The sequence below is a fragment of the Papaver somniferum genome, chromosome 2, assembly GCF_003573695.1.
Source record: "Papaver somniferum cultivar HN1 chromosome 2, ASM357369v1, whole genome shotgun sequence".
NCBI lineage: Eukaryota > Viridiplantae > Streptophyta > Magnoliopsida > Ranunculales > Papaveraceae > Papaver > Papaver somniferum.
In genome coordinates this window covers 190,741,204-190,764,389 of record NC_039359.1, presented here as the reverse complement: position 1 = coordinate 190,764,389, position 23,186 = coordinate 190,741,204, and positions in this window count along the sequence as shown.

Here is a 23,186-nt window from a genome sequence, read left to right as displayed (position 1 = left end):
GTTGTGGGCTTTTGGTTCGATCAGAATTAGCTAGAATCGTCTAGGCAATCCACGAGTTGCAAACATGGAAAAAACGTACATGGAGAAGATTTCCACGGGTTCTGGAAGAATTTGTACGTGTTCTGATGATGTGTAATGACTTGAACGACTTGTTGGAGCGTGACAAAGATAAACAGGGATAGTTTTCACGTAATTGACAGCTGCAGATACGTGATCGAGATAAAAAAAGGAAAGAAAAATATATCGTTTACTGCCAAGCAATGGGAGAATATTTGGAGTGATTGAGCAAGATTTTATGAGGCTGTTGGGTATAAAAAGGATTCTCGAGAGTCATAGAAGGGCGTGGAGAGTTTGGGGAAGTTGTGGAGGCTACATAATGAAGAAATCACGAGTTGCAGAGGTGCCATTTTTATGCTGCTGCTGATGAAGAACACCAAGAACATAAGACCCACACTGAGCAGTCTTATTTTGCTACAAATTTTGCGACACAACGGCAGCAGTCTTATTTTGCTACAGTTATTGTGACACAGCGGCAGCAGTCTTAGAGAAACAGTAACACATATAACTGTTACAAAGGCCCTATTTTATACCTTTTCTCCTTGTGAACACCTTTTTGAGCAATGAAAAATTCCATTGAGTGTGTTTTCACCATGCGGAGCTAGACCCCATCACTGGGACAACGGAGGAAGCAACTTTTCATGATTGTGGTAAATGAATTAATTCTTTTATTGACTTTTTGCATAGATTTAATTGTTTTATGATTTCAATTAATTATTTGTTATTTTGTTAGATGCCGCATGCTTAGTTTTAATTACTTTAGATGCGTCATGCTTTTAACTTACAAATAATATTTTACGAAATCTATATTTGGCAAAGAACTAGAGTCACAACTTCTTTTGTTTGAGCTATATTGTTTAAAGTTAATGACTGGACCACAACAATGTGAAAAGCCGTGGAATCCCGAGTCCCGGTATCTCTTCATCCTGTGAAAAATTTTGTATATATATTTTTTCTTATTTTCTTTATTAAATCTTAAAACAAATTCTCAACAAATCTGAGTGAACGAATCATCTTACTACAACATCATTCAAAAAAAATACCATCAACATTTTGGCGCCGCCGACGCAGATTTGTTTTTAGTTTTTTTTTATTTGTTCTTTTTTACGCGTTTTGTTACTTTTGTTTGCTTTCAGATTTGGAGCTAAGCTAAAGAAAAAGAGAAGTGCTGAAAAGAAAGACGAAGCCCAAAAAGGAAAGAAAAGAGAAATCCAAAAGGAGTGAAGAAGAATATTTTGTAAATAATTTTTATTTTATTTTTTTAGAAACTGTAATTAAGTTTTTTTTTATTTTTGTAAAGTTTTATTTTTGGACATTTTTATTTTTGGACATTGGACATTTTTATTTATTATTTTTTTTAAAAAACCCTACGGAAGGGTACTTTTAAATAAATTGTGTGCAGAGAAGGACGACGATTACGATATCTCCTCGACCCCTCGGGTTCGTACATGGCATAGGAGTCGTGGCCCGAGTCGACTTCAACGGTTTATCCCCCGTCTGGAACGGGAGGTAAGAATTCTAAACACCCGCGAATCCCCTGTCAGCGGGTTTACTGGATGATTTTGTATGCTTATATGTTGAGGACCTGAAATCGGATTTAATTTTCTAGTAAAGGGCAAGGCCTGGCCAATTCAAGATAAGGACTCGGATTTCATCACTGTTTTCTTCTTGCCCGCCTTAGGAACACGTAACCTACGTGAACCTAAGCCTTAAAATTTGGACTAGAACGAGACCGATAGGGTAACGAGCTTAATAGGAAAGTCATTCGAAAAATATTGGTTACTCTTTTAAGCATACTTCGAAGTTCATGATGGTTTCCGTGAGTTGAATGCGTGACTGCGCCGCCTTGTAATGCGGTGAGGCCTTGGGTATCAAAGCTCCACGCAGCTTCCCTCGCCTCTATTCAACTTACTTTGACTCGGATTGATTCCAGAGGGGTTTGCTCAAATTTTAACGAATTCCCTTTCGAAGGATTAGAAGCTGGTCTAGAAACAATCTAAGTGGATCCATCATGCTTTTTGTTTGCTAGATAAAATAGGCTTGTTGTGGTCGAGTCAGCCTTCTTTATGTTTGTTTAGAATTCCCTTGCAGTTAGGATGTCGAACTGGTATTATAATAGCCAATACAATGAGTATCCGACTGAGCAGCTTAGATATTATCCTTTTTATGACCATAGTGTGAATAGTGATTGGGAACGCGAAACCATTGAAGGTTATGGTCCATACCATTTTGATCCCAATTACTATCCACATACCCACAGGTCATACGATCAAAACAATCCTTCTATTTCTCTAGAAGAGTCTCTCAAGAGTTTCAATGAGTCAGCACGAAAGTTATTTATGAAAGATACTTATAATATTCTTCTCCCAGAAGAGTCCATAGAGCGGTCAACTAAGATATCTCTAGAAGAGACCCTCAAGCAATTTAGTGAGAATACAAATAGGATTGTGGAAAAACTTGCTCAGGATAGTCTTAATTCCAGTGTAGTTTTTCCAATACCACCCTCGAAAATAAGGATAATTTTTATTCACATAATCAAGATGACGAGGTTAGAATTGGTAACACTACTTGTTTTGATAAGGTTCGATCATTTTCATGTTATTATAGTGATGATTATGATGAAGATAGTATTGATGAAGAACATGAAATATGTAGGCATAGTGATCAGGAATTTGTTACTCCGATTGAGCTTTATAATGATAGTGTTGTTTCTAATACAAATCCAAATAATTTTAATAATTATTCACCTATTCAAAAGGATGTGGATTTGACTAGAGATACCACCGTTTTAGACGGTGTAGTTCATGATCCTTTAGCCTGCAGTATGTTGGATAATCCATTATTTGATGTTCCTAGCAGTGAATCGGAGGAGGTAACTATGATTAAAACCTTAGTTGATGAGCCTTTATATGAAACTTTCTCTGATAATCCTTTATATGATTGTGATGATGGTTTAGAGGAAAGAGTTTACCCTGAGAATACTGTTTTAGAATCTAGCGATTTAGAAACACTAGTCTTAGAAGATGATAAACTCGTAGAAATGAGTGAGGATCAACCCAACTTAGAAGAATCTATTGACCATTTCCAGGAATCTGATGACATGGAAATTAGGGAAGTTGTGACTAGTCTTTCTAGAAACACATAAAACTCTAAGTTTGGGGGTGATTATCATTCTCCGTGTGCTTTAACTCTTAGAAAGTACCCTCATGTAGGATTTGACATTTGTGCCTCAACCATCTTACAAGATTATCTTCATACACGTTTTCCCGAACCTAATGATGTCCAGAAAGAAGCTCAGTTGTTAGAAACCCATCCTCTGATTGATGTGGTTAACCCAGGCTATGATACCAAGATTGACTTTGTTTTCCCACCAAAAACTTTTCTTCCAATAGTGGGAACTTTTGATTTTAAGATGTGTCGATTATTAAGTTTTGAGACTAAACCTAATCCCTTTAGGATATTAGGGTCGACACATTTTCTTAAGGAAGACCACCTCTTTCATTGTGGTCAGCTGTGTGAGTCAAATCTGATTGACTTAGAGGATCCCCAGTTATTCAGGTTGTTGTTATGTGCTTATAAGTTTTTAGTTGAGTTTTTCCAGACTCTAATACTTGAACCGGATCTTAGCTTTGAGGAAATCCAACCGATGAAAACCTATTATCTAGACCCAGTTATAGAACCTGAACCTGAGCCACAACTAGATGTAATTGTCTTAAACAAGGGTATGTTCGGCATCTTTTTGGTCTGTTGCAGTTTCCTCTTCTTGTGGGTAATACTTTTTGATCCAGATGACCCATAGTTATTCCGACTACTTCTATATGATTCTATGAGGTGACTAATTCCTTCCGATGTCTGGCTGAAGACTTTAAAATTAGCACTTCTTGGGAGGTAACCTATTCACACGCAACACGGTAATATCTTTCCTTAACTCTTTTGCTTCAAATGGTAACCGTTTCTCCTTGTTCATGCTTTTAATATTATCTTTAGAACATTGAGGACAATTTTAGATTTAAGTGTGGGGGTATCGGAGAAACTTTTTAGTTGTAATTATTAAACTCCAGAGCCTAGAAATTTATGCCTATTAAGGTTTGCACTAACCAATCTAAGTGGATGAGAACATCTTGGTTATAGGAGTTGAGGAACCAATCTGATTAGATGGAAACATCTAAAGAGTCTATTCATAAAAGCACAGAGCTCAGGTGTTAGAATAAAAAAAACATGGTAGTTTCGCCATATCTCGTGATGGAAACATTGAAAGAATCCTGATCACTTCTTTTTCTTTTTACCATTACTAGGGTGAAGTAGAGTGACTGAGATATATCAAAAAAAAAAAAAAATTGAGACCAGACCATCAGACCAACCATAATAAATTCAATAAAGTCAACCACTGGAACCCTTGTATATGCCAGTTGTGTTTACCTAGAGTTAGGATTATCGACTACTGGTTCCCTTGTATATGCCAGTGTGTTGATATTATTCCAAGACCAGTATCTCTGTCCATTAGGATAGGTTCACCTTAGTCAACATCATCTATTTTTCTCTTTATCCACCTTCTTAATCTTTCCATGTGATTGGTTGACTCCGGTTATGATGTCCAGAAACTATCTGAGTAGAGGTCTGTCACTTTATATGAATTTTAGTATGCTTGAGTGCAAACTCGTGTACAACAATTGGAATTTCACATCAGGGTACTTTCTTCTTGTAGTCAATGAGAGTATGACAACCAAGGAGATTCTTTAGTGCCTTCCAAGGTTCTGCGTAGATAGCTAGGGTATGGAGTGAAGGTTTTGTGGGTACACCTCTGGTAAACCCTCCCGAGATTAACTCAGTCACTAGGGACACCTAGTGAGTTAGGATTTTATTTTCCATATTAGTTTTGCTCGAGGACTAGCAAATAATAAGTCTGGGGGTGTTGATAGACACATTTATGTGTCTAATATTTCTCAATTGTACGTATTGTTAGTGCTCGATTTTGTATTTATTTTGTTATTTTATGTCTTTGTAGGTATTTATAGAGAAATAAGCTCTTGCGGCGAAATTGGCTCGAAAAGTGGTGTTTTACACCCTAGGATAAAGTACTAAAGGCACCCCAGAAAAGTACTAAAGGAACCCCAGAAAAAAGTTGGAAAAACCCCAGAAAAATTACTTAAGGCACCCCATGGGAATGTGTTATTCGGACTCCATCAACGGATAAAGGGCGACCACTGGATAAGGGGTGTCCTTCTTCTAAAATTCAAATTTCATTTTTGGCGGGAAAATTTCCTTCTTCACTGGCAGATTTTTGATCGAAGTTTTGAACGTGTTCTAGGGAGATTCAGTGGCTGATTTTTGGTAGGAAGTTGTGATATGGCCTAGCAAACACGTTGTGGGCTTTTGGTTCGATCAGAATTAGCTAGAATCGTCTAGGCAATCCACGAGTTGCAAACATGGAAAAAACGTACATGGAGAAGATTTCCACGGGTTCTGGAAGAATTTGTACGTGTTCTGATGATGTGTAATGACTTGAACGACTTGTTGGAGCGTGACAAAGATAAACAGGGATAGTTTTCACGTAATTGACAGCTGCAGATACGTGATCGAGATAAAAAAAGGAAAGAAAAATATATCGTTTACTGCCGAGTAATGGGAGAATATTTGGAGTGATTGAGCAAGATTTTATGAGGCTGTTGGGTATAAAAAGGATTCTCGAGAGTCATAGAAGGGTGTGGAGAGTTTGGGGAAGTTTTGGAGGCTACAGAATGAAGAAATCACGAGTTGCAGAGGTGCCATTTTTCTACTGCTGTTGCTGATGAAGAACACCAAGAACATAAGACCCACACTGAGCAGTCTTATTTTGCTACAAATTTTGCGACACAGCGGCAACAGTCTTATTTTGCTACAGTTATTGCTACACAGCGACAGCAGTCTTAGAGAAATAGTAACACATATAACTGTTACAAAGGCCCTGTTTTATACCTTTTCTCCTTGTAAACACCTTTTTGAGCAATGAAAAAAATCCTTTGAGTGTGTTTTCACCATGCGGAGCTAGACCCCATCACTGGGACAACGGAGGAAGCAACTTTTCATGATTGTGGTAAATGAATTAATTCTTTTATTGACTTTTTGCATAGATTTAATTTTTTTATGATTTCAATTAATTATTTGTTATTTTGTTAGATGTCGCATGCTTAGTTTTAATTACTTTAGATGCATCATGCTTTTAACTTACAAATAATATTTTACGAAATCTATTTTTGGCAAAGAACTAGAGTCACAACTTCTTTTGTTTGAGCTATATTGTTTAGAGTTAATGACTGAACCACAACAATATGAAAAGCAGTGGAATCCCGAGTCCCGGTATCTCTTCATCCTGTGACAAATTTTGTATATATATTTTTCCTTATTTTCTTTATTAAATCTTAAAACAAATTCTCAACAAATCTGAGTGAACAAATCATCTTACTACAACATCATTAAAATAAATACCATCAATATTTTTGTATATAATTTTATTAAATCTTTAAATTTAATCTTCACAAGTCCGAGAGTTTGAACCTCATTACTACAACATCATTTAAAAATACTATCAGTGACCACTAGAGTTTGCCCACATACTTCTTCATGTATACGTTTGAGTTGTTCACCATCTTCTTCATCTCCGAGGCATCAAGATAGGGATCCATTAGGATTGCGATAATATAACGCTCCGTGCAGCAGGAAAAAGTTTTTCAACTCCTTGAGGATAATTTTCCCCTCCGTAAGAGAATTGCTCAATTCATGAATAATGGGCGCTCGCCAGTCGCTTGACTGAGCATCTTCGACTTGAGTAAGCCAGGTGGATGACACGGCACGTCTTTGCACATTGATGGATTTCTCAGACCCCTCAAATTACAGTTCGGATGCTAGGGTCGCTAGACAATCAACATGTCTATTGTTGGTGCGTCCGGTATGGACAATTGTTGCATCGGAAAAATGAGCTAATAGTCGTTGTGCCTCAGTCCTGAATTGAGAAAGTGTTATTTCTTTGAGAGAGTATACGCCATTCATTTGATTGACCAGCAAATTTGAGTCTCCCCTGATCTCTTGATGTTTCGCTCCTTCTTTATTGGCCAAAGATAGCCCAAGGAGAAAAGCTTCATATTCTGCTGAATTGTTGGTGCAATGGAAATCCATCTTGAATGAATGTGAGAATACTTCACCGGATGGAGATACCAGCACAATACCCGCCCCACCGATATCATTGCTTGGAGTGGAGGACCCATCAAAATATAGTAGCCACGTTTCTTCCTGAATGATTTAAATTTCTGGAAACTCACCGGGCATTTCTTCATGCAACATCGTGATGTCTTCTCCAGGGAAAACGACAAGTAAGTCTGCAACTGCTTGTCCTTTGATTGCTTTTGGAGGGACACACGCTATGTCAAATTCTGACATTTGAAGTAGTCATTTCACTGGTCTTCCGATCAGAGCAGGTTTCGACAGTAAGAACTTTATAGGATCAGCTTTGGCCATCAGCACGACCCTGTTTGATAGTAGATAATGTCTGAACCTCTGAATTGCGTGAACCAACGCCAGACACGCCCTTTCAGCCTTTGGGTACTGGAGTTGAGCATCCCTCATTGTGCGACTGAAGTAATAGATTGGGTGTTCAATACCTTCTTCATCCTCTTGAGCGAGGAGTGCTCCAATAGCTACGTCACTGGAAGATGTGTAAAGTATCAGAGGTCGTCCTTGCACTGGAGATTTCATGACAGCAGGCGATAATAATATATGCTACATTTTCTGGAATGCTTCTTGTTGAATGGCTGTCCATGCAAAATTTGCTACTTTCTTCAACAGAGGAGTGAATGAAACAATGAGTTGAGCGAGTCCAGGAATGAAACGCCGGATGTAATTGACTTTGCCCATGAAACTCTGGAACTCTTTTACAGTTCGTGAGGCGGCATGGTAGTAATGGCTTTTGTTTTGTCTGGGTCGACCTTGATTCCTTCTACAGTGACCAAGAATCCAAGAAACTTTCCGGAAGAAACACCAAAAGCACATTTCAGGGGATTCATATTCGGTTTGTATTCTCTGCATCTTTCTAAGACTTGTCTTGGAATGTCTAGATAGGACACCTGGGTCTTTGATTTCACCACCACATCGTCGACATAGTCTTCTACTTTCTTGTGCATCATGTCATGAAATATTGCAGTCATGGCCCGCTGATAAGTGGCTCCTGCATTCTTCAATCCGAAAGGCATCACTGTATAGTGGAAGTTTCCAATGGGGGTTCTGAATGTAGTCTTGTTAGCATCATGTTCGTACATCTTGATTTGGTTATATCCACTGTAACCATCCATGAATGAGAACATGTCATGGACACTGGTTGCATCGACGAGCATATCAATGTTTGGCAATGGAAAGTCATCCTTTGGGCAGCACTTGTTCAGGTTCCTGAAATCTACACAACACCGGATCTGTCCATTTTTCTTCCTGATTGGGACAATGTTGGCCAGCCATGTTGGATGTTGAATGGGTTTGATGAACCCTGCTGTTAGTAATTTCTGGATCTCCACTTTGATTTGTTCCTCAACTTTGTCTCTGAATTGCCTGGGCGGATGTTTGACGGGTTTGGAACCGGGAGTGATGTGCAAACGATGAGTAACCAATTTGTCGTCTAGGCCAGGCATCTCTTCGTACGTCCAGGCGAAGATATCTTGATACTCTTTCAACAGGCGTATCAATACTTCTCATTCCTCAGCTGAGAGAGCGGAACTGATTAGAATTGACCTTGCATTTTCATCCGTTCCAATGTTGATAGTCTCGAGGTCGTCGGTTATGGAATCTGTGCCATCTTGCAGCTGTCGTGGTGCATCTCGAATTTCTTCATAGGGCGATTGCTCACTCTGGCATGATTCTTCAGGGCGAGGAGACTTTTCATCGACCTCCCCTGTTAATTGCTAATCCTTACGGCGAACATAAATGACTCTCCCCTCTGCATCATAATCAGTAATAAAGTTGGACTTTTTCTGAGTCGTACCTTGACCTTGACGACGCTTGAGTGGTGTGGTGGACAACTTGATAGATTTAGCATCTGTTGATGATGGTTTGTCGACTTTCTCAATAGATTTACAACTTGGCAGTGGAATACTGCAGATCTTGCTTGGAGGTTCGGGGATGCTCTTTGGATGTTCCAAGAACTCAGCATCGTAAACCGGAGCATAAGGAGACACTGAGGCTGGGATACGGACAATTTTGTTGTTGAAGAAAGCTTTCATACATTGATGGTACGTCGAAGGAACAATTTTATTGTCATGAAGCCATGGCCTTCCGAGTATCATGTGATAGTCAGGGTCTTTCTCGATCACGTGAAATTTGACAGTGGATTGAATCGGCCCTACTTTCATATCCACATAGACATACCCGTATGTGTGACTCTGGCTTCCTTTAAAACCCGTCATCAATATGGGATGATGAACGATCTTTGTTTTTGGAACTTTGGTCTCCTTGAGAGTCTTCATAGTGATAAGATTCGTTGAAGCACCTGTATCGATGAGAACTCTCCTGAATTCAGAGTCCTTAATGGAAGCATTAACGAACAAGGCTCGGTTATGCCCTTCCTCCGCTATTCGGTCTTCCTCAGTGAAGGTGATGTTGTTGATTGAGAGTTCAAATACCATAGACACTTGTTCAACCACCGGAGATGATGGAACTATTCGCACATCGGATGATATTATGTTGAGAGAGACAAACGTGTCTGTGCGCTGATCTCTGGGGATATGCAGAAGTTCACATAGATTCTCGATTAGATGTGTGACCTCTTGTTCCACCGGCTTTCCATAAGGGGTGAAGCTGTTGGATTGAGGGTTAGCGTCAGTGGTGTCAAGAGATGAGCGTTCCACAACTTGAGCTCCTAAGATTCTTGTCAGGTCCACCATGCAGTTGAAAAAATTATCAATTGCTCTTTTCAATCGATTTATATTCCTTTCCAGAATCTCTTGCCTTCGTGCCAGTTCATCTAGTGACGGAATTTCTCCATCAAATGCACAAATAAATGAAAAGGGAGTAGTAAAGTACGGATGATGAATGTTACCAGAATCATTCGGGTGAGTTAGAGAAGCGTCACCATTTGAAAGACTCTGATTGGAGTTTTGAGAAACTGAATTAGATCTAAGACCAACCATCTTGCAAAAATAAAAGATTGCAACCGAGATATTAATCTCCCACTGTGGTCGCCAATCTGTAGATGGGGGAAAATGGTTTGCTGGTTTTCTAGGAAAGTGGAGAGTTGAGCGCGCTGTAGAGACTCCTCAGCCGGGCAAAATGTTAATCCTCACACAGATGCACCGCTGCAAAGGGGGTGCTTAGATTCGGTAAATCAATCTGTATGACTCCGGCCTAAACCAAGACAATGGTCGTTCCAGAGTCAATTCGGTCGCAAATAGGGAGATGGGTTGATCTGTAGGAGGGAAGCCGAGAGTTGTGTGGGATCAGTGATGATCAAGGATTGTGGGTGTGTCGCTGAACTGCTGAAGTTGAGTTCTGTGAATAGGTTTATATCGAGTTGTTGACGGATAATGATGATAATCGATCATTGATGATATTCGATTGATCCTCCCTGATGTCCTCGATTTAGACTTATTTACATTGCAAGAATGATGTACCACCGATCCCTGTAAGTGTGACGGTTTCTTGAGTGAAAGAGTGGGAAAGTGGGAGATCGTGGTAAAGTCCGTTCCATATAGTGCGGAGACTTGACTGATCGTGCTCCCACTACTTTGCTAACTTCTTCCACCATTTACACGACTTACGCACATTTCTCATTTTGGATGAATCCACGTGCCGTAGACCGCCAGACCAAAACCCTAAGTGATATCCCCCCATTTGTGACGTGATTGAGATTTCACGAATCGTGGAGTCTGCACGGCAGACGTGTATTAGTTGGTCAGTTGTTGAATGATTTAGACTGTGAGTCTAATTTTGTTGAATCGAGCATAAGTGGTGAATGCTCGGCGATTCATGGATTGAACATGTAGTTCTCTGAAATGTCAATGAATTACTGACTAGAGACTGAGCAAGTATTGCTCAACTCGACGAAAAGCCGAATATTGAGAGTTTGTCGAGCAACTGAGCAAGTATTGCTCAATTCGACGAATTTGATAATTTTGGTGTGCAACTGAGCAAGTGTTGCTCAGTTGACCAAAACACTGAATATTGATAATTTGACGTGCAATTGAGCAAGTGTTGCTCAATTCGACAAACTACTGATGAATTACCGAATATTGATGGTTGGATCAATATTCGAGCAACTGAGCAAGTATTGCTCAATTCAAAGAATTATTTACTGGTGCCGTGACCCAATAAAATATTAATAACAAATATTGGTGAATTACCGAATATTATTAATTTGGATGTTGATTGCTGAATCAACATAATTTTTTGTTTGAACTTGCTCAGAATGGTGATTCATGGAGCGTTTGTTCGAAACCCTAATTTTTTAATCAATCCTTCAACAATTGGTGAATTGCTGAAAATTGTTCATGAGTGAAGAGGGACCAACCACATGGGATGATGAGCGTCCATGTGAAGCCCAGTTCTCGAGTGAGCACGCACCAGGGTTCTCAGTTTGAGAGTTGGTGAAAGAACGACGATTAAATGCAAGTTTCATCATTTATTGAAATATTTTTGGATTCAGCGTTAGGTGACAAACCTAGGTATGAGAGATGAGGACCGACCAAGAGAGCATGGGACCGGCTCTTGGTGGTCGCTAGACCAGTTGTTGGTCATTTGAAGGGTTCTCCAGTTGGTTGGAGAGAGTTCGGGCCCAGTATGAGAAATTGAACAAATTAGGTCAGAATTATGAAAACATGTGGGACCGGCTTTGTGCAAGCCCTAGGAATGACTATGGTCGGTCATGGAGGTATGCACGTGTAGCCATGGTGTCCGTGTTTCTATACTGAGAGTTACAGTATTTTCTGATGCGCGTTCGAGCAACATAATGAATTTTCAGAAGAGTTTCCTCTTGACTGAGAATTCTCGATTTTTGTTGGAATGAGCATGTTTCCTCAATTCATCAATATTTTAAAAATATTAAAATAAAAGTGTTTTAATATTTAAAATTGCCGTGAGAGGCTAGCCAGTCGTGCGACTATGTTGGCTTTTGGTTTTTCGTGATTTGAGCAATATTTGAGAAAATATGGAGAAATCATGAATTTAGCTCAAACCCAGGAGTTTCATGAATTGAGGAAAATAATAATTATGCAAGATTAAGGATTGAAAGTTGTGGGACCGACCATGGCTAGGGCATGGCTGGCCAGCTAGGTTGCCCGGTCCCGCACATCTTTCTTTATTTTATTATTTTTCATGAATCCTTGAAGTTATGGAGAATCCACAAGTTTTTGTTGAAACGGAGGAGTTTAGTGAGATTAGGGAATAATAATTATAAAAGGCTAAGGATTGTGAGGTGTGGGACCGGTCACGGCTTAGGCATGGCCGGCCGGTTAGGTTGCCCGGTCCCACACACCTCTTCTTATTTTATAATAATATTATTTCGTGAATCCACCAAGTTATGGAGAATTCACGAGTTTTGCAAAAACAAGGAAAGTTGCTAAAACCAAGGAGTTTTCGTGAGTTCACGAAATAACAAAAAATAAGGAAAATAACGGGAGAGGCACGGACCGACCATGGCTAGGGCATGGCCGGCCGGATGGTGGGCCCGACTTTGGGCGCCTCTTATTATTTTATTAATATTCATTGTTTTCTCCTGTTTTGCGAAGGATTCCTCATTATTTCATATTTTTTGGACACTTGTTCGTGCATCCGGGTACTCAGTCGTGCATCATTGTCGAGTACACTCGCACCATTTTTGTGGGGTTTACTCAGTGATGGTCCAGATGCCCGGTTGTTGGGTATTTATTACTGATTTATGAAATTCAGTGGAGAATAATTCATGAAACTGAGTAATAATATGAGTAGTTATTTTATTATCAATCCATAAAATCAGCAGCTGATTGGACTATGGATTCAGAATAATAAAATGATAATTTCATTACCATCTCATGGAATCGCCCAATTACGTTATTCTACATAGAGGTTATGATGAAATTCCCGGTGTCGAACGCTCCGGAGAGGCCTTTCGAGCGACATATGCATCATACTTCGTAAAACACGAATAGTCACATGGATCTCTGAAGCCATGTCAGAAACATGAAGTATCATGATTTTACGATTTTGACCTTTGTTGAAAATCCACCATCTACAGATCGTCTCCCTCTTCTCCATTCCATGAGGAAACATCAAGGAATCTATCGGTTCCAACATCATCTTCTCTCTCTAATAACGAGACGATCTCTACTATTATATGAAAACCGCCAAGTTCGTGCAAGTAGCTAGCACGCCTCTCCCTACCGGTCTCTTCTGATCACAGCTGATACCAAGAATCGTTGTTGCTCGCCAGAGCTTCACCATAGCAACAACCACTGCGGGCAGAGAGCCATATAACTCACGCTTGAGGACTGAGGCTCGACACAAAATCCTTTTACTGTCAAGGACTTCTTCAATACAAGAGATACGGTCAATCAAGAAGCATGTAATTTGCAAAGGAAAATCAAACTGAAGGTTAGTCGAATCCTTAACCAGTATTGTTATTTCCCCTATTTCGAATTGCTGGAAGAGAGCGTTGCATGCGTTGAGATGTTACAATAGAAACAATATTCTTTCCCATGAGGAGAAAACACGACTTTCCGTCCAGCACTATTTGTGTGTCATTTTCCCATCTGCCATATCGTATCGCCTCAAAAGAATGGGAAGAACTCATTTTTCGAAATCAAGAGTTAAGGGCTCCCTCACTGGAGTTCTCTCCAAAAGCCACTTCAATGCACGCTCCAGAAGCCGTTTCAGCGCACACTTCAGAAGCCGCTTCAACGCACGCTCTCTCTTGAAGACGCTTCAACGCTCTCTCGTAAAGAAGCGGCTTCAACGCTCTCTCCTGAAGCCGCTTCAACGCTCTCTCCAGAAGAAGCCGCTTCAATGAACGCTCTCTCCTGAAGCCGCTTCAACGCTCTCTCCAGAAGAAGCCGTTTCAATGCACGCTCTCTCCTGAATCCGCTTCAACGCTCTCTCCAGAAGAAGCCACTTCAACGCACGCTCTCTCCTGAAGCCGCTTCAACACTCTCCAGAAGAAGCCGCTTCAACGCTCTCTCTCCCGAAGCCGCTTCAACACCTTACCAGCAAAATACAATGGAAGTACGTCTTTCAAGAGAAAATAAGCTCGGGATAATTACACCAGGGGACTGCCAGCATAGGATTCCTTCATGTCCATCAACCGGTTTATTTCTAATATCAACAATCATCAGTGTTGAAGCTATACGAGCCGCGTAAAATTCTCAAAATAAAGACGTACATGTGCATCAAAGACTCCAAAGTACAAATCGGAGATGTTTTCACGTGTCCAGCCACGCCATCAATTCTGAAGTGTAACTGGGGACTGCTCATCGCATCCCATTCCATACAACCATCCAAGATTCAGAAGACGGTTCAAAGGATGTTGCTTGAAACGAAGTCCTTCAAGACTTGATAGCGGCACGTCGACAACGGAACGCCTCTCAGCTTGTCTACTTCACTTAACGGCTCCGGAGGATTGTGCCCATATAAGCATCCCCAGCATATTATCATCGCAATCATAAGGGGAAAGATGACTGAAAGAAATCATCAAGCAACCAGTACATGCTTCTTAGGGCAAGCTCATTCGTACCCTGAAGTGCATCTGCTTCAATGACGAAACAACCTCTCAATCACCATCTCATTGTGCCTAGATCCCAAAAAGAAGTTTCTCCATCTGTAATTTTCATATTTTGGAAAATTCCTTCACGAAATCAGGAATCAGCGAGCTAGTGCACGCGGTACTTCTAGATTGCAATCACTTCTTCAGACGTGTCCAATCACATCACACGTGCTATTAATTGGAGATAGAGCCTCCGCACCTAACAAATACCACTCCTGGATCTCTTGTTCACGGAAGCACAACACACGTGATATAACAAACGTAAGTTACAACATGAATGAGGGATTATTACTCGATCAATCCCTGGCTCCAGCCGCATGAAACAAAGACTACTAAACATCAAAGAATTGTCGTCAATGCTAGGGCCAATGGTGCCTTCACTAGAGTCCTCTCCAGGAGCTGCTTCAACATCCTCTCCAGAATCCGCTTCGAAACCTTTCTCGGAAGCTGCATCAACGTTCTCTTTGGGAGATGCTTCAACATCTTTTTCAGAAATCGCTTCAGCATCCTTTTAAGGATATTCCTCATGATAGGGCTCGTCCACATCAGAGTCGAAGATTACGACATCGTCAAAAATAGTTTGAGATCCCAACCAACCATATGCCTAATCTACCTGGGGCCAACCGACATCATGCTAGGGGAACGCTCACCTGGGCGCCTCTTGAACGTGACATGTTATAAAGACAGGACGACTCATCTCTCCTGGTAACATCTAACTTTGTCTCATAAGTTTTATCTTTATTTGTCACCATCTAGTGCTTACCCCGCAATAGTGTAACTATTACGTGCTAAGCAGGGGACTTAATGTTGATGGTGGTTTTTAGTTCAAGGCTAAAATTGTAAAAACAGTATTTAATGCGCTGTCACCCTGCAAAGGGTAAAGCCATTTGAAAATTGACGAGTGCAAAAAACCTCCTTGCTCATTGAGCAGTTCAATATCACTCAGAATGGTGCGCGTAGTAGCAATCCCAAATATTCTGTGATTTCTATTCTATACCAACATTATTAATTAATACATGATTTTCCTAGTATTTTCCGTTTTATGTTCTCAGCCGAACTCTCATCATTGACATGACATGACGATTAAGTGTTCACTCTCAGCAGAGTAGCATGAATCTCCCGAAGTGTCAGTATTGAGATCTGCATGAAAATACCCACACAGGCTACGTCACTCCCTGACAAAGAGAATCTCGTATAGACGTACTTTTAATTAAAGACAGCTCGATCGAACATGATTAAATTCCTTAAGGAATATCTAGACTGTCAATATCAGTCTCAGAAACGATCCCGACCACACAATTTGGCCGCACGTTTCAGCAAGCCTAGACTACTCCTGGTAGAATGAGGTAATCACCACATTGACCGCCGACAGGCCCACCAGTGCTCTGACCGGCCGGACTTTGTCTAACCCCTTCCAGCGTTGTCAAACGCCAAACCTAAATAGGGTGGTCGCGCTGATTAAAAGAATCTCGAACGAGCTAGACTGTTCAAAACAGTCTTAGAAAGTATCACGACCGTCCAACTTCGCCAGCCTGTTTGGACGGCGTGGATCTTTCTACGAGTGATTAAGGAAGTGCCAGCATGCACACCGGTAGCCCATCATTCCCCCCACTCGATCGGTATGTTCGCGGCAAGTCCGTAAGGGAATGAATTGTTTGCCCAAACTATGGCAGACGCGATGCTTTTAAAACCCTAATTTGGGTCGCGGAAGTATATTAGTGTCTTAAATCGATCACGGCCATCCAACTTAGCCAGCCTGTTTGGATGTCTTAGATCATGTTCTGGACAATCAAGGAGGTACGCATGAGTCCACCACCATCACAATGTTATCCCTGTTCGATCAACTTACCCATGGGAAGTCAATGATGCATCTAATTGCTCGATAGAACTAGAGAAGTCGTGGCTGTTTCAAAACCCTAATTGGGTTTACGGCAACACACATCTGTCGTAAATTGATCACAACCATCCATATTCACCATCCTAAATGGGCATTGTAGATATAGATTCAAGTGGTTACAAAGGTGTTAATATGACCACCATCGACCCACATTTACACGTGATTGCCCGTCCAGGAATCGGTGCCTCGAAACGCACGCCCAAAGGGTGGTGGGTCACACGGTTTTCAAACCCTAAATTGCATTAACGGCAATATGCAACTACCATAAATCATCTCATCCATCCAATTTTGCATGCATAGTTGGATGATGTAGATTTATTTCCAGCAAACCCGCAAAGAAGCATGACAATCACCAGCCACCTCTCTTCCACGGGGAGCGATCGACCAAATGATGGCTCGCCCATGCGGCCTTCAAATGGTCACCAGAAGGAGGTCGGACATGCTGCTATTTTAAGACGCTCAATCCCCGACTTATTCAATCAAGCTTTAAAACAACGATGCTTCATGCATATCAACTGTCTTGAGCTGCTTGCTTAAAAGCGATGCATTACGTGCATCGAAAACATACGATATTTCATGAATATCGGCTTCACAAATAACTTAGTTATTTAACCTAAAGAGCTACGTGCTGCTTTCAGAGGCAAGTCCCACGACTTGACCCATTTACTCGAGACATCAAACATGTCACAAACTGGGGGATACTCACTGGGGTATTGGTCTGGAGGTTTACAGCATGCGGCGTGCAACGCGCCCATTACGAGAAAGTGTCAGGAAAGACGGACGGTTAACAACAATGGGAGTAGTGGGTGAAAGTGTGATCAGTTCTCCCTCATAATGGAAATTTGGTGATCACCATATTTACACAACCCCACTTCTCCACTGCTTGATCACCTCCACTTCTTACGTGATCTGGGCGTGCGCTGAATGACTTGTATAAATAGGATTTCAACCTATTTCAACACAACACAAGTGTTGTTACACAATATCCAGAAAACACCCAGAAATGATAACTTACATTATGCAAGCCAGTTCCACATTCTGATACAAGTCATAAACATCCACACCTTAATAATTCAACATTTTGATCTCAAACACCTTATTCGCTTCCCTCCCTAAGATTAACCCTTCTCCTTCACTTTGTGACCGAATTGAATCTGGAACGACCATTTTTTGGTTTAGGCCATAGTCTTACAGATTGATCTCTCGAATATAACAGTACTCCCGTGAAGTGCATTATTTAGGGTTTGAATTCGTTTCTCATCAACACACCCAAATTTACCAAAAACAGGAGAACCCGTTTTTACCCTCAAACACTTTCCTTCTGTTATCCTTTATCTCTTTATTATTTTTGTAGATGAACGCTCCTTCATAGTTTGTAGGCTTTTCTTTTTATACTCAGCGGTGATTGAGTTTAGGTTTATTTAAACAATGGTTCTTTTATTCACGTTATCTTGAGACCCCAACTGCGACACTCTCCAGTAGGGTTATAATAGAATCTCTCCATTCCGTTGTCCAGCCAAAGAGAATGCGACATTCATAAGTGATGATGCTTTATGTGACTGTGCACTGTCTTCATGATGATTGCATGTAACCCTAAGAACAACGAAGGGGATGCAATAATGGAAATCATAGATTGACCACGAACCTGTCTGCCCTGTGCTGCAATACTCCTAATCACGTGATGATGGAAAAGCGCCTTTTTGTTAGAGTGAACCGCTCTTCATAGTACACTTGCCCTAATAATTATACAAATCCTTTTCCTCTTTTCTTTCTGCATGTACTCCTTTAGATATGAGATGTTTCTTTCTGGTTTGAACTGATGGGTATTGGTGAGGGTTTTAGGCTTGTTCAAGACTTCGTGTCATGATTCAGGAGTAAAGAGATTAAAAGGAAATAATACTTTGATTAACTGACAAATTGACACCCTAATTATGAATGCAAGGAGTGCGATCATTTTGGAGGAATTACAAATATTGCATGAAAGAGGAAATTGCTGGAGAAAATCCTAAAGAGAACGCTGGAGGAAAACTTAGCACAACGTTTTTAGGTATTGAAAGGTTTGAGCCATCGTGAGTGGATTGTCACGCCCTCCAGTTTATCAGCATTGATGAGCTTGCAGTACCCGCCTTAAGATAACGTCTGCCACCAAGTATGGCTTATCTTCCCTTTCCGTAGGCGAATCATACTGAGCGGTCACCTTCACTGTCACATCTTCAACTTGAAACGCGGTCGCCTTCATTACCAAATATCCAATTTGAAACGGGTTTGGGTGTTGTACCACCACTTGATCCTTGAAATCGTTGTCTTTGACTGAGACAGCTTCTAAAATTTTAACAAAGCGTTTGAAAGGACCAGCATCCCATTCACATCTCCTAGTGACGGCTGGGTTGTTGATTGGAGAGAGTCCCAGAGACTCAGCGGAAGGAGGAGTGACTGGTTGCAAAAAAGGTTGTTCAATAAGACTTACTTGGGTTTGGAATATTCTAACGTATGCTGATGGGCTCTCTCTGGGTAATTGTGTCACACTGGAAAGTTGTCGATACAGTAACAGATAATCTTCGGGGTTTGAAGGCTTGTTGGTAATCCTTTCAGGTATAGACACTGGTAAAGGACACACCCCTAGCTTTCCTTTGTTTTTATGCACCCACAAGCGCCCCAGAATCATATCATAGTTCGAGTAATATTTCACAATATGAAACTTACCGCGTGTCAGAGCGTCTCCTATCTTGACTTCGAGGTCGATGTACCCATAAGCGTCTCTAGACTCTCATTCGGAGTTTTTAATTATGGTTGGGTAATGAACAGCTTCCCGCTTCGAAATCTTTGCATCTTTCAGGGCCTTGACAGTGACAATATTGAAATCAAATGCTACATCAATTAGCATGTTGTCAAATCGATATCCTTCAAACGAGCGATGGTTAGGAGTCTCCAATTACATCTCGCGTTTCCCATGAAGGATTGGGGTTTGGGAGCGACTTCCTTAACTGGAGACAGACGCCTGCCTGACACGACACGGTTGAGATCCCCAAACATGGCTTGACGCTACGCTTTAGAGAAATACAAAATTTCACATAAATGTTCCATCATAGACTGCACAGTCTCGTGGACAGAGTCCCCAGAAATCATGCAGCTTCTGACAGGAAGGGGGTCTCCGTGGACTCCTTCATTTCCTAATTGAAGTTCTCCAGCATCCATCTTCTCTTTGAAAATGCGCTTCAACTTGTTGCAGTCACCGGTTGGGTGATTGAAAAATCTGTGATAACGATAATATTTGAGATTCGTCATTTCTTCTTTAGTCGGCGGACGTCTAAGAGGAGGTAGCTTGATCGCGTCATCTTGAATCCATGATTCCAGGAGTTCAATGACCGCATCTATTGGAAATGGGAAGTCTGGAAAAGCATCTCCAGCTTCAGGAGTCTTAGCCACAGATTTTCGGGATGAAGTCGTCTGCATCGGCGCTGCACGTTTGGGTTGTTGCTCCGTTGATGGAGCTTTGCTTTTCCCTCATTCACCTACCACGCTTACATATGGACCAGTGTTGTATTGCTTGTTGATAAGGCCCCTGTTTCCTCGGGTTTCGCGTGTGTCTTCACTCTTGTCCGGTCTAGTTCTATCCAACAATGTTGGTGCCGTCGTAACCAACCGCTTAGCACCCTCATGAAGTTCAAAGAATGTCTGGAAACATAAGTTTTTTAGTAAATCACGATAGATGGGAAACATACCGTTAATGCATGACTCCACCAACTGTTGTTCAGTCACGTTTGGATCGTGACAAACCAGTGCTTGAATCCTGAATCTTTTGACTAATTATTTGGATGCTCGTTGTTTCGTTGAAACATTCTCCCAAAGTATGAGAAGGTGATCTGCTCAGATACGAAGAAATATTTTTTGTAGAAAGCAGTGACCATCTCACACCAGTTTGATATGTTGTTTGGTGTGATGTTGTTGTACCAGGTGTACACTCTTACAGTAAGCGACTTTGAGAACTCTTTAAGGAGAAGGACGTGGTTGTATTCGTCCTCTCCCGAAGATTCCAGAAAATGAGAAATGTGTTCACGAGCGTTACCAGTACCATCATAAAGGGAAAACTGAGGGGAGGAGTATCCTCTCGGGAGAGGAACTCTTTGCACATCAGGAGGATACGGAGGTTTATGTTGGTGCAGGTCCACCGGGTTTTCCTTGCGTCGATTTTGGAGAATTCGTTATAGATCTTCACGCGTGATGAAATTGGATGGCTGATTCCTTTCTCTGGAGCGCTCAGGAGCAATACGAACTTCCTCATCTATGAATGCATGCGCTATTGAAGTGCTTGTACCAAAAGCGTTGAAGGTACTCCTTATTGAAGTGCTTCCCGCTTCGAAATCTTTACAGCTTTCAGGGCCTTGACAGTGACAATATTGAAATCAGATGCTACATCAATTAGCATGTTGTCAAATCGACATCCTTCAAACGAGCGATGGTTAGGAGTCTCCAATTACATCTCGTGTTTCCCATGAAGGATTGGGGTTTGGGAGAGACTTCCTTAACTGGAGACAGACGCCTGCCTGACACGACACGGTTAAGATCCCCAAACATGGCTTGACGCTACGTCTTAGAGAAATACAAAATTTCACATAAATGTTCCATCATAGACTGCACAGTCTTGTGGACAGAGTCCCCAGAAATCATGCAGCTCTTGACAGGAAGGGGGTCTCCGTGGACTCCTTCATTTCCTAATTGAAGTTCTCCAACATCCACCTTCTCTTTGAAAATGCGCTTCAATGTTGCAGTCACCGGTAAGGTGATTGACAAATCTGTGATAACGATAATATTTGAGATTCGTCATTTCTTCTTCAGTCGGCGGACGTCTAAGAGTAGGTATCTTGATCGCGTCATCTTGAATCCATGCTCCCAGGAGTTCAATGACCGCATCTATTGGAAATGGGAAGTCTGGAAAAGCATCTCCAGCTTCAGGAGTCTTCGCCACGTATTTTCGGGATGGAGTCGTCTGCCTCGGCGCTTCACGTTTGGGTTGTTGCTCCGTTGATGGAGATTTTCTTTTCCCTCATTCACCTACCACTCTTACATAGGGAACAGTGTTGTATTGCTTGTTGATAAGGCCCCTGTTTCCTCGGGTTTCGCGTGTGTCTTCACTCTTGTCCGGTCTAGTTCTATCCAACAATGTTGGTGCCGTCGTAGCCGACCGCTTAACACCCTCATGAAGTTCAAAGAATGTCTGGAAACATAAGTTTTCTAGTAAATCACGATAGATGGGAAACATACCGTTAATGCATGACTCCACCAATTGTTGTTCAGTCACGTTTGGATCGTGACAATCCAGTGCTTGAATCCTGAATCTTTTGACTAATTATTTGGATGCTCGTTGTTTCGTTAAAACATTCTCCCCAAGTATGAGAAGGTTATCTTCTCAGATACGAAGAAATACTTTTTGTAGAAAGCAGTGCCCATCTCACACCAGTTTGATATGCTGTTTGGTGCGATGTTTTTGTACCAGGTGTACACTCTTACAGTAAGCGACTTTGAGAACTCTTTCAGGCGAAGGACGTGGTTGTATTCATGCTCTCCCAAAGATTCCAGAAAATGAGAAATGTGTTCACGAGCGTTACCAGTACCATCATAAAGGGAAAACTGAGGGGAGGAGTATCCTCTCGGGAGAGGAACTCTTTGCACATCAGGAGGATACGAAGGTTTATGTTGGTGCAGGTCCACCGAGTTTTCCTTGCGTCAATTTTGGAGAAGTCGTTATAGATCTTCACGCGTGATGAAATTGGATGGCTGATTCCTTTCTCTGGAGCGCTCAGGAGCAACACGAACTTCCTCATCTATGAGTGCATGCCCTATTGAAGTGCTTGCACCAAGAGCGTTGAAGGTACTCCTTATTGGTTCCATGGGCTGACGCGGATCTTGCGATAAACGTTTTGTTAGCGTCTTGAGGAAAGTGAGTACCTCTTTCTGAGTTGAAGCCATGTCTGTCTGGGCTTTAGCGAGAACTTCTTGTCTTTCCATCAAATCGACAATGCTGATAGGGGGTTGGCCTCCTCTGGTTCCTCCAGTCTCTCGTCCTGATAGCGGAGTGGTAGTAGCTCTAGTAACATCCTGGGGCATTATGCTCGAAGAAACATTTGGGGTGGTGGCAGCGGCTCTGGCTTTGGTGATTGGAGGTATCATACCTAAGGGAATGCTTCCTGCACCGCTGGTGTTGGTGGTTAAGGATGTAGTGCCACGAGATGTGTTGATCTTGTTGGTAGGTGTCACATTGATGTCACTGGCAACAACATTGATACCAGGGGTGTTGTCAGCGCCAGTAACATCGGGATTTGTTGCCGATCCAGACTTAAGATCCACCATCTTTAATTTGATAAAATTGAAATGAAACTGAAGATTGATTTTGCAACCAAGAGATTAATCTCCCACTGTGGTCGCTAGTTGTTTGAGGGAAAAAGCTGATTCTATTGTTTTTGGTAAATTTGCGTGTGTTGATGGGAAACT